We start from the raw sequence: 13,838 nt of genomic DNA on the forward strand, positions 1-13,838 counted from the left end.
GTGTGTGTGTGTGTGTCTGAGGGGGAGAGAGAGAGAAATAGTGTGAGGGAAAAGGAATGTATGTGCATTTTGTGGGCGAGGCATGTTCAAATTAATGTTTAATTCATTATTATACAACAGTATCTAGCTTAGCTCTTTGTGCAGTAATTTGTTTGTTTGCAGTATCGTGGTTTGTAGCCTCTGCCAGCTGGTTGTGGTTTACTCAGGCGAGTCCGTGGCTTCAATATGGCCTTCTTCACCGTATTAAGCTCCATGTTCTTAGGACGTTGGCAGGTAACTTTGTTAAATTAATGTAACATTCACGATGACCAAGCCCCGGTCCTGGGTGCTTGCGTCGGCACAGCGCAAGTTCTCAGCAGACCTGGACTCACGCCATGGGTGGGGGACGGGTTGCACCGAGGTTTCCCTCTCGCTGGCTGAAAGGTGCAGTGTGCCCTGTTTCTTGGAAGCCTCTCTTTCCGTAGCATTCCACATCTCAGATGGGATCTTTTTCGGGGGCCAGGTTTCGCCGGTGCTGGAGGGCAGTCAGGAGGGAAGGGTGTGCAGCAGTAGTTGCCAGGCCCTACTCAGGGATCTCTCCAGCTACGCTTCCCTCAGTTGGTCCTACGATCACATGGAGTGTTCTCTTGCCTCAACTGGCAGTTGACTTAGAACTGGTGCGGACCAGTGCCATCTATTAGAGAGTTACGCCAACTCCGTTCACTTCTTCGGGCCAGGTCTTCTACATACACATACATTGGCGAATAGTGACAAATCCCTGAACCGGAAGTACATGGAATGCATTGAAGTGGACGGCTCCTTGTCACTATTTCCAGCTACATGAACCACGTGACCGACGCTGTTTCTGACCCCTCATTGGCGCAACTCTCTAATAGAAGGCTCTGGTGTGGACCATGGGAACCCGACTGTCAAATTAAAACAGAGCATCACAATGGCCCTTGAATGGGTGTTGACGTGATGTGATTTCTGCACAGAAATTCTGAAATTGACTGCTGTACGTCACAATACAGTCCCTGCCGTCCTACTATACAACCTACTTTTGATAAAGATATCAGTCAATCAATCAATCAATCAATCAATCAATCAATCAATCAATCAATCAACCAACAGCTACAGTAGTCTTCTACCTGTTACATCAAACTTACTATGATACAGTATTTGCAAGGCAAATTTGCTGGTGCTTATACTTAAAGGATGCCCAGACACTGTTGTCCACAGTAAATACACAAAGAGGCAGTCACATGTATGGAGAGACAGACAGTGGTCTTTCTCAAATCCTCTCAGCTCAGGAGGCAGGGGCACATGTTTTGGCCAATAGTTATTTGGAAACATGCATTTGAACTCACTGAACTGTGTCTACAGCAAAGACATATTTCTTTCAGGATTGGATCGTATGCTGTGTCACATACCAAAAATAGCTGTCATTGTGTCTGAGTGTCATTGTGTTAGCGTTACAATGTGGCGAGCTCGTAGCTGCACAATAAAGACCACAGCCAACAAGCTAATGTGCAGTCAGTGGTGAATGTGTCTGAGTCAAAGCTAGTCATCTGAACACAGTGTCATTTTGTTTCAAGATGACTCCTTTGGAGGGGTTTTTCTTGGTCAGAGAGAGAGAGAGAGAGAGAGAGAAAGAGAGAGGGAGGGAGGGAGAGAGAGAGAGAGAGAGAGAGAGAGAGAGAGAGAGAGAGAGAGAGAGAGAGAGAGAGAGAGAGAGAGGATGGCTGGACGGACGGACAGAGAGACAGACAGACAGACAGACAGACAGACAGACAGACAGACAGACAGACAGACAGACAGACAGACAGACAGACAGACAGACAGACAGACAGAGAGATCACAGGGGTGTCATGCAACCATTACAGTATATCAAGTTATACAAACAAAAAAAAAATCATTGCTTCTGTCAACAGCATAAGGGAAAACAATTCACCAGAGACATTTTAAGAACACTTTATTCGTCTCATTCACTTGCCCTTTAACGTGTGCTATTCGCAAGTCTCCATTCAATAATTAAAGACATAAAACATGGAGTTGCTTTGTTGTATTGTTCAGAGAAAACACAAGACAAACAAAGACAGTATTAAGATATATTGAGTGTCAGTGCTTGATTTTAATAAAGCCTGAGCAATACTTGGTTGTACATTGTGCCTCGCACCGAAAGTAGCCGATCTACAAGCTCACAACATATACCAGTGTGACATGTTGTGAGCTTGTAGATCTACTGTTTTTGGTGTGAGACACCAGTGCACTACTAAGTATAAATCAGGCTTAATCCATGGTGGTGTAATTAGTTGTGAGCCCTCATGTGCATCTTGGTATATAAATACTATAGCCGACTGAGTAACCAGCAAAACGATAGGCCTCTAGATTGAGGGTGGTAAAACTTGCGTATCCGATTCTCAGAGTTTCAGGCAGGCACTAGTGAAATCTCCTTTTAGCAGCAAGATTCCCAAGTGTTGAGAGTCTAAAGCGTCACTGTGGACGTGGTGTTCCTATAATGTGAGTGTTTTCCACTGACAGTGTGCAAGATTTCAATAATGACATCTAACCGGCAAGCAAATCCCTCTTCCCCTTTATTTGGAGGACCATGCTGGATAGGATGCAGAGACCGAAAATTAAACAGTCATATAAAATTCAATAAAAGCCACTGTTCTTGTGGTGGTTCGTGTCTTTTTTTTATCAGGACAGTTTTAAGCCTGTCAGCGCCAGCTGCACTGATTCCGCTGCTGTGTGTCAAACGTGGCGAACCCATCAACTGCTCTGTCGATAAGCTTTCATGTTTATCGCCCTCAAACAAAAAAGGACAGGATCGTATTTTTAATCACATTCACGTTCCATTGTGTGGGGCTGCTCCAATGGTGTAACGGTTAGTGTGAACCATGACACCCTAACATCCCCGGTTCGATTCTGTGCTGCAATACCCCCGCCTCTCTTTCTCTTGCTCTCTTGTCTCTCTACATTACTATCTACAATACGAAGCAGAACTGCACAAAAAAGACAAATCATTGTGTAATCCTCACGAGACGCTCGCTAAAGTAAACGACTTTAGTCGCAGGATGCATCCAGACATGCGTGGCGCTGGCTGCCTCTCCATTCAGCATGTGGCATTAGTCATTAAGTTGATCAATGGCCCACAGTGTTGGGTCTTGCGTAATGAGTTTGGGAGAGGAGGCTTTGGAGTCGAGCCCCAGAGAGAGAGTTGTGCAGACCACACTGATGTAATCCCACAGTAGATCTGATCTGCGTGTTGATGTAATGTGTGGAATCTGTCTCCAATTGAGTGATTTCATAAGAGACAGAACACACCCTGCAATAAACTGAGAGGAAGAAGAAAAGACGGACATTTTAGAGGCAAATTCATCTGTAATTAATGTCCCTGTATATGATTACTGTAACTAGTTTTCAGTGCCGGGGTCCTATTCAGGAAGTACAGTATTTAAAACTAAATGCTGGCCAAATTCTACCTGGACCTAATTTTCCAACCATATAGCTGTCGTCTCAGACCAAAATCTAATCAAAAGCTTTAGTTTTTTTTTTTTTTTTGCTTTTAGTAAATATTACACCAAAGTGATCAGTAAATTACACAAAACAGTGTTTGCATTTTCAAAAGGTAAATATGTTGTAAAATGAGAAAGCTTGCAGGCTTGATGAACAAAAATCTCAACTGTTTAAATTTCCACTTGTATAAAATTCACACTGAATATTTAAAATCACAGAAAACAGAAAATATTCACAAATGTGTAGATTTATATTTACATGAATGACAGCTGCAAACTTGTAATCCACATTTGCTACATTTCCTTAAAAACGTTTGCTTCAGTCAACCACAGTCATTAACAACTTCTCGATTTGGTCACTGCAACATCACAGCATGTGCTCTCTCACATCACACAGTGATGCATCTGCATGCCTTGACTTTTGCAACACTTCTTGCAATAAATGGGTGTAAAGGTTCTGCATGACTGGCAGCTCAGACCTAGTGATGTGCTGTGTTGTTTTAACCACCCTCAGTAGAGCTTCTTCCATACTATGCAGTGAGCCATCGTCTCACTACCTTAAAGGTGCTGTAAGTGATTTTATGTTTATTTTATTTTTTTATTAAAGCAAAACGTTTATTGTTAACTCTATATTCTCATAGTAATAGAGTGCTTGTTCTAAAACCGGGGTCTCCCCATCTCTCCAGCTCCGAAAATAAACAGAAGATACATTTCAGTTAGCATGCCAATTTCAGCCAGGAGAGATTCATCAGCTTTAATTGTAGAGTGTTCCGGTTCCAATTTTGTCTGCTCACTTTATCCTGTATTCTGTGTGAATTATTTATCGTGATTGTTTCAAATTAGTATCCCAATTACTATGATTACTATGAGAATATAGAGCTATTTAACACTTATTTGAACCACAACAACAACAACAACAAAAAATCACTTGAATCATCTGAAGCTGCTCACTTTCCACTGCAGCCCCATTGATAAGAATGGGGACATGTGCCCCCTGCAGCTCCCTGTAGATGACACATGCACTAGGATGGCATAATAATAATATTGATATTTTTATTATTATTATTAATAATAACAACAATAATAGTAATAATACTTGAAGCACCAGTCATAGTGTAGAATGTAACTCAAGTGTAAGTGTTTTATTAAATTGAGAAAAATGGATATAAAAAGTACAGTAACTTAAAGTAAGTTAAGTTACTGTACTTTGAATCAGTGAACCATGTTATTTGTCTCTTCCTGTTAACACACACTTGTTACATGCACAAACACTGGGCTTACTCTCTGAAGCATGGGAATATAAGTACCCTATGTGTGTGTACATAATATGGAAGTTATGAGTAGTGTGTAAGTGGGTGCCTGTGTATTAAGCGATGACTAAGCAGTGAATGATTTCCTGTTAAATATCTGACCATGGAGGATCATCACTCACACATTACAGATCTCCCTGTCTCTCTTTCCTTCTCTGTCTGTCTGTCTCTGTCTCCCTATCTCATACACAAGGCACAGGCACAGTCCCATATTACTGCACCATCACTGAAAGCTAATACACACCTGCGCACGCACGCACGCGCACACACACACACACACACACACACACACACACACACACACACACACACACACACACACACACACACACACACACACACACACACACACACACACACACACACACATTACATGAACAAACTCTTAGAGGTTTTAGGCTTGATACTGTTAGTGACAGAACATGCATTCATGGGCTTATCTTTTTGTTCAGAGTTGCAGTTCCGTGGTGGTGCCTTGGATTACTTCTAAGCTTGTAGATTTACTTTGCTGCCATTTAGCCTAACCCCGCCCCCAACAGTACAGAACATGTGGAACGGATCATAAGGTAAAAAGTCTTGCAGACAAAGATAATTAGATCAACAATCATACAAAAAGACAGGGTGTGCGCCTCTCTATTCCTCAGGGAAATACACCAGGAGAAATGTGGTTGTGCAGTTTGTCCGCCTTAAGTGTCTAATGCAGTGTTTCCCCTTTTGGGTCGCGGACCTGTTTTCGTGGGTTGCGAGTGTTTGTTTTGTTTTGTTCTTTTTTATATATTTTTTTAAGATTCAAAGGACATACAAAAAACATATTTTTTCCCCAGAAATGTTCAGAGATTTACAAAAATAGTGAAAATAGGTCTTAAAGCAGCACTATGTAACTTTTCTCTTCTACCCCAGATTTGAAGTGGCGATTTTTTTTGCTTTCTGAAAAACCTATGTTGCTATATCAGTGGTTCTCAAACTTTTCCAGGTCCAAAGACCCCCAAAATTATGTATGTATTTGGCCACGGGCCCCCCAACTCAAAATAAATGTTCCAGGGACCAGAAGCAAAGATTTTAGTTAAAAATGTTCTTTCTTTAAAAAGAAAGATTTGTCACAAATGTTCACGATTTTTCAAAAATAGCAGATCTACAAGCTCATAGTGCGGCACTCGGTGCTGTGCTATGAGCTTGTATATCTGCTATTTTGAATAGCCAAAGACATCTAAAATGAAACAGATTCTTTCCCGGTCTTAATGGGTTCACAAAATGTTTTGATGTTATTCATGAAATGGCTGTTTTTAAACTACATGCAGCTTTCAATAGCATGTTGACTACAGGGATACTGTAAAACCATAAATGCCAATTACTGTGTCTGGACACAGTTGTAATTAACAACCTCACAAAGTTGATTCCTAAAGCAGTGATTTCTCAACCTTTTTTAAGTTCAAGGACCACCAGTTTGATATGCAGTAGAGTCTGCTGCATACTGAGTAGACCACCACATCTCTGGAACCCGCAATCTACACTGTAAAACCCTCCTTTTATTTTAACTCTGAGGGTGTACAAAGGGAGTTAAAGAACTGTAAGGGATCCATTTCCTATGTACACCTGAAGTACACAGCATTGTTTAATCTGTGTCATCTGTGTCATTTTACATTTGAGCTTTGGGCTACTCAAAAATAGTAGATATACAAGCTCGTGCCGCGCTATGAGCTTGTAGATCTGCTATTTTTGAGAAATATTGAACATTTGTGCAAATCTTTGAATACATATATTTTTAAAAACAACATTTTTAACTAAAATCTTTGCTTCTGGAGGCCCCTGGAACAAAATATTTTACGAATGTTCGCTTTAAAAATATATATATTCAAAGATTTGGACAATTTTTCAAAAATAGCAGATCTACAAGCCACGCTATGAGCTTGTATATCTGCTATTTTTGAATAGCCAAAGTATAAAATAATGGTTAAAGTGGTTACTGTAATGACAGAAGCTTTCCCGGTCTTAATGGGTTTAATAGCTCATGCACTACTCTGCTTCAGTGTGACACAAACACAATGTTTCGCATGACTTTAAATGTACCAGCTGGTCTCAGGGAACTTTCTGACCCAAGCATGTGGTCTAAAAGGTATGTCAGTGATCCTCAGCTCAACTCAGATGTTTGTGTATATATCCCTTAATCACTGTTACGGTCTCAAAGGACAGCCAGCGCCATGGCGTGCTGTGCCAGACCCACGCAAACTCGTAACACTGCAGAGGGTTCTCTGTGAACACCGGCTCCTAATAAGTAACAATCCAAATAAACAAATTGAGCCAGAGCCTGATTCTCTGACCGTGGTTTTGGCCTTATCAATGCCTGTCAGGATGGTTGTCACGACGTGATAACACAGGTGAAGCCAATTGCCTAATCATTTCACTTTAGACAAGTACCGTGGACTGAGGTATCTCTGCGTTCTGCCCGGCTGCGGGACAATTGCTTAATTATCTGACCTTAATGTCTACTTGATCCCGGTCAGGCACACTTGCATTGCAAAAAGTGGTGTAGAGTAACTAAGTACATTTTCTCAAGTACTGTACTTAAGTAACATTTTGAGGTATTTTTTACTTTAATGGAGTATTTCCAATTTTCAATGCTTTTACTTCTACGCCACTACATCTCAGGGACAAACTCCACTACAGTTATTTGACGGCTTTAGTTACTAGTTACTTTGCAGATTTAGATTATCGCAAAACATACATTGACCACTTCAGCCCTATATACATTTCGGCCATTAGAAAATAGCCGATCTACAAGCTCACAATGCGTCGCAACGAGACACATTGTGAAAAAGTGTGAGCTTGTAGATCTGCTATTTTCAAAAGATTTGTATACATTTGAAAACTTGTGAAACAGGACATTCTGCATAATGAGTACTTTCTACTATTGATGCCAATACTTTTGTACTTTTACTCAAGTAAATTGAGAATTCCAGACTTTGACTTGTAACAAAGTATTTCTATATTTGCAGTAGCCTACTGATACTTTTACTTAAGTAAAACATTTGAGTACTTTTTCCACCACTGATTACAATGATGTCGAGCCCTGCTATTCAGTCTTTATTTTGGCCAACAGAACCAAGCAGAGGGAGGGATGAAGTAAACATTTGCAATGTGAGCGGAGAGGCTTCGTGTCCTCAGATGAAAGCGCTTAACCACTTCAGCAATATATACTTTTGTCGTACGACAAATGGCGGAAATAGCAGGCTTACCAGCTCACAATGTTTCACAATGTGAGCTTTTAGATCAGCAGTGGTGTAAAGTGACTAAGTACATGTACTTAGTCACTTTATTGTACTGTACTTAAGTACAATTTTGAGATACCTTTACTTTACTGGAGTATTTCCAATTTTCAATACTTTTACTTCGACTCCACTACATCTCTGAGGAAAATATTGTACTTTTACTGCACTACATTTATTCGAAAACTTTAGTTACTAGTTACTTTGCAGATATACATTTTTATATTATAAAACATACATTAACAACTTTAGCCCTATTTTATACAGGGCTAACCGCATCGCGAAGTGTTGTGAGCTTGTATATCTGCTATTTTCAAACATTTGAGTACTTTTGGTACTTTAAGTATATTTTGATACCAATTATTTAGCACTTTTACTCAAGTAACATTTTGAACACAGGCCTTTTACTTGTAACAGAGTATTTTTATATTGTGGTATTGCTACTCGTACTTAAGTAGAATATCTGAGTCCTTCTTCCACCACTGTAGATCAGCTATGCTTGCTATTATTATTTCTTTTTTAAATATTTTATTTGCCCAATATAGGGATAGGCCTACCAGGGTTAATGAGCTTGTGCGGTACAGTATCGGCCACTACAGAGCCATGAATCAGCCCGTTGCTGTAATGTCGTATAGCCCTGCTATTCTGTCTTTATTTTGGCCAACAGAACCAGGCAGATGAATGGAGTAAATCTTTACAATGTGAGCGCTGAGGATTCATGTCCTCGGATGAAAGGCCATAAGTGGTTCCAACAGTATCGTCCACTAAAGACCCATGAATCAGCCCATTACCTTGTACACTCACATCTGACTCAACACAGGCCTCTCAATCCCCCCCTTGTACTGAGCCCTGCAAGGGTGTGTGTGTGTGTGTGTGTGTGTGTGTGTGTGTGTGTGTGTGTGTGTGTGTGTGTGTGTGTGTGTGTGTGTGTGTGTGTGTGTGTGTGTGTGTGTGTGTGTGTGTGTGTGTGTGTGTGTGTGTGTGTGTGTGTGTGTGTGTGTGTGTGTGTGTGTGTGTGCGTGTGTGTGCGTGTGCGTGTCGTGAAAGAAACACTGTTGGTGTTTATGAAAATGTTTGCCTGTGTGCGTGGTCCATGTGTACATCTATATTTGTATGTGTGCTGTACGTCTGTGTATGTGACCGAGTGTGTGTGTATCTGTCTGTCTGTCCGTCCGTCCGTGTGTTTGTGTTTGTGTGTGTGTGTGTGTGTGTGTGTGTGTGTGTGTGTGTGTGTGTGTGTGTGTGTGTGTGTGTGTGTGTGTGTGTGTGTGTGTGTGTGTGTGTGTGTGTGTGTGTGTGTACGCGCGCTTTCTGGGTCGAAGAAGTGCTGTTTCATAGCTTTCTCTGCTTTCTGGGGCGGAGCGACATGAACAATAAGTCCATTGTGCAGAGAGCTGGCAGAGGAGGGTAGAGGAGAGGAGGGAAGGAGGAGATGGGAGGAGAGGAGGGAAGAAAAGAGGAGTGGAGAGGAGATGAGGAGAGAGGAGAGGAGGGTAGAGGAGGGTAGAGGAGATGAGGAGAGAGGAGGGTAGAGGAGATGAGGAGAGAGGAGAGGAGAGGAGAGGAGAGGAGAGGAGAAGAGAAGAGAAGAGAAGAGAAGAGAAGAGAAGAGAAGTGCTGGCATAGGGAAACACAAACACACATGCACACACACACACACTCATAGGAGAGAGAGATGGGTGGGGGGTGACTATAAGCATTGCACACGTCATAAACTGGGCTGCTACCAGTTAAATAATGTCCTACCTACATACGGTATACTATAGCTGCACTTACTAAGCATAATCACATTTCTGTTGTAGGCCTACAACTTTTACTTATAATGTCCTGTAATATGTCCTCTGAGTCTGTAACCTTCAAAAAGTAAGCAAGAATACCTACAAGGGCACAGCATCTTCAGCAACATGTGACAATTTAGGAGTTTAGGAGTCCTCAGAGTTACTACAGGGGGGGCCTCCAAATCTTTTTGTGATAGGATTTATTTTTACATTAACCACTTGAACCCTAGCATCCCTTTTCTGAGGAGAACTTCAGCCAAAAATAGCACATCTGCAAGCTCACAACGCCTCGCGCAGATTGTAGATCTGCTGTTTTTTGGCAAAGAGGTAGGGAAAAAAGAGCAGACCAAGTAAAATAAAAAGTTTAATCTGCAACACAGTTGTATACAATATGTAGAGGGGGTCCCTGCTTCATCTCTCTCTCAGCTAAGGGGTCCTTGGCCTGAAAAACGTTGAAGACCCCTGATTTAGGCATTTAGCAATGAGCACTGAGCAAATACCCTTTGACCTACAAAGGCCCTGTTTGTGGAGATACAAGGTTGGAACCTGAGACCTTGAACCGGCCATTTCTTTTCCTTGGAGACAATTATTGTTATGTTTTAGGAATTGTGTTATTTTGCATTGCATTTGGCCATGGGTGTGTTGTTTTCTCAAGTCAATTTATTATAGTAAGAATGTTTATGGAGTGGCATGTTGATTCTGTGGTTGGACTTGAACGTCACAAAGTGTCTAGGAGTGTAAGCTAAATCCCTTTGAATGAAAAACATAGAAGTGTACACAGCACAGCAAAAAAAAAAGGCTGACTGACCATTTGTGACTTGATTGTGTATTTGTAATCGTTACCACTTGAACCCCAACGTTCCTACAGTGTTCTGGGCCAAACATTCATAGGAATGTTTGTTTCACCTTGTGAGCTTGTAGATCCGTAATGTTTGCCAAAGATATTTAGTGTAGAGGGAAAACAGGACAGGACCTGATATAGACCCCTTGGGGCTCCAGTCAACTAATGTATGGGTTTTAAGTTTTAACCCATGCATTAGACCTGAGGCAGATTCTGAAAATGTCTTGTAAATCAGTTTTCTGAAAAACCTATGTTGCTATATCAATGGTTCTCAAAGTTTTTTTCATGTCAAGGACCCCCAAAATTATATGTATTTGGCCGCCGACCCCCATCTCAAAATATTTTATTCCAGGGACACCCAGAAGCAAAGATTTTAGTTAAAAATGTTCGCTTTACAAAATATACAGTATATTCAAAGGTTCATAGCGCGGCACGAAGTGACGCGCTATGAACTTGTAGATCTGCTATTTTTGAATAGTTTTTTGAATAGTTTTTTGAAAATAGTTCATATAGTTTTTTGAAAATAGTTCATATAGTCCTATATATCTAAAATAAAAAAATACACAGATTCCCGGTTTTAATGGGCTAAATGGTGAAATTAACACAGAGGATTTTACTGTGAGTAATAGTTAAGCCAAGTAGGTCATAGAAAGGCATCATGATAACCATTATACCGTCATGGCCTATTGACAAGCATCAAAGTGTCCAGAGAAGGGAGTTTCATCAGATTCAGATGTTACCTCAGTCCTATCACTTATAACTCACTGCACATCAAAGGACAGCCAAACCCAATGCACTTTTTCTTCTTTATTGAAGAAGAAAATGCTTTTATATCTCCGACAAACCCTGATAACTTCACAGATGTATACCAGCATTTGGCGGAGATGGCTGCCCACATCTGTCCAAGTTAGGGTGACGTTATCAAAGGGGTTTTTTAACAACTAATTCTCAACAGTGGGTTTAACAATACTGCTGGTTTTCTGTCCTAGAGCTAGCTAGTTCATTGCGATCCTGCTAATCAGAGTTGGCTATGGAACACCTGTTTAATTGTATTATCTACCTGGTATGACAGAAAACCAGCAGTACTGGGAATAACTAATGGATAATAGCAGTGATTCTAAAATTCTAATCTGAAAGGCTTTACTTGACATTCATTTACAGTCAAGTGTGTGTGTGTGTGTGTGTGTGTGTGTGTGTGTGTGTGTGTGTGTGTGTGTGTGTGTGTGTGTGTGTGTGTGTGTGTGTGTGTGTGTGTGTGTGTGTGTGTGTGTGTGTGTGCGTGCGTGCGTGCGCGCGCGTGCGTGCGTGCGTGCGTGCGTGTGTGCGTGCGTGTATGCTCACTTTAAACATAGCCACTCAAGTTACATTTATATCTCTGTGTTTTTTAATTGACAAATGAGAAGAAGAGAATCCTTTTAACCATAGAATAATGTAGAAGACTATTCTTCCTTTGAGGAAATGATTGTGGGAGCTGTCAGATTAATTAAAATGTATATACTGTACATTTTCCGTTTAATTCCCGGTGGAACTACACATCAAGATCAGTACTGTAAAATAGCATCAAAGGGCTCATCGGAGGTCTCTATTCTTGTGTCTGGATTCTGGAAGCTTGAGCAGTGAATTAAGTTATAACATTATTAGAACAGAAGTCACTAACATTGAGCATGAAACATGAACCATGAATACTTATTGTATATAATGCACAGCATTGAATTGGGACCAATGATGGGCCTTTTGGTTCCATTTCTAAACTCTCAGTGTTAAATGTACACTGAGGATTTCACTGTGAAGGGTTTGTGTGATGACTGCTGAAAGATTGGAAGCAGATCTGGACTCAGATACTCTCTGAAATGGATTTAATAGGCTGTACTAACATTTTACTTAACTAGCACAATGAATCTAGTCAGTTTGTCCCTCAATAATGTATAAAGGAGAACAGTGAGGAGAATTGTGAGGAAGTTAGCTAATTCACTTTAAGTTAATTGTTTGCATTAAATGGTCAATTGATTCAGTTCACTTTAATAGTGAATGAAAGACGTGTTTGTGCACTGTATGAGTGTGCGTGTATATTACACTGACCACTGATTAGTGTAACTGTACTATCCTGTTCATATCTATGTGTCTGTCTGTTGTGATTAATTGTTGGCAGACTTACTGCATGTGTATTATGAAGCAAGCCATTGATATCCATCTATGTATATATATATATATATATATATATATATATATATATATATATATATATATATATATATATATATATGTGTGTGTGTGTGTGTGTGTACAACACGTGTAAGCATGAATGTGTGTGCGCATATCGTACTTTATGATTAAGCCTATGGGGGAATATACTGTATGAATGCCGCCAGAGTGCTGATTCTTGAGAAATGACCTCACTGGAGTGGTTTTCTGCGGTTGTCCTGTGGTCTTGTCTCCCACACACACACACAGCCGCGCATGCACGCACAACGTATGCACGAGCGCATGCACACACACACGCACGCACACACGCACACACACACACTTACTGTATATACAGTATATATTTTATCACACACATGCTAACAAGCATGAGGGGAGTGTGTTGACACACTTAGGTACAGCAACGTTTTTGTTCTCAGCCTACAGCACCGGGAGTTCAACAGGCTGCTGTGAAGACCTCTCTCTCTCTCTCTCTCTCTCTCTCTCTCTCTCTCTCTCTCTCTCTCTCTCTCTCTCTCTCTCTCTCTCTCTCTCTCTCTCTCTCTCTCTCTCTCTCTCTCTCTCTCTCGCACGCACACACACACACACACACACACACACACACACACACACACACACACCTACACACACCTACACACACCTACACACACACACACACACACACACACACACACACACACACACACACACACACACAATGACAGGATCTTTCTCTGCAGGGTCTATCCATTGGCGGGTCAGTTGAAAGCTCTGGGAATAAGTTCCTGTACATTATAGTAGTGAGTACTTCCCTTAGGCATCTAACTGCTCCCCATAGACACACAACCACCATAACTCTGAAATGACAAACAGACTCTGTTTCTTTCTTTCTTTCTTTCTTTCTTTCTTTCTTTCTTTCTTTCTTTCTTTCTTTCTTTCTTTCTTTCTTTCTTTCTATAGTGGTCACT

The 13,838-nt window shown here is 40.9% G+C and overlaps 1 protein-coding gene across 3 annotated transcripts in view; it reads left to right on the forward strand.

The window, feature by feature from the left end:
• lpar1 (lysophosphatidic acid receptor 1) overlaps positions 1–13,838 on the forward strand; it is a 70,885-nt gene that overhangs the window by 14,280 nt on the left and 42,767 nt on the right. The window lies entirely within an intron of this gene.

Source organism: Gymnoscopelus braueri (genome assembly GCF_963280865.1).
Source record: "Gymnoscopelus braueri genome assembly, chromosome: 22".
NCBI lineage: Eukaryota > Metazoa > Chordata > Actinopteri > Myctophiformes > Myctophidae > Gymnoscopelus > Gymnoscopelus braueri.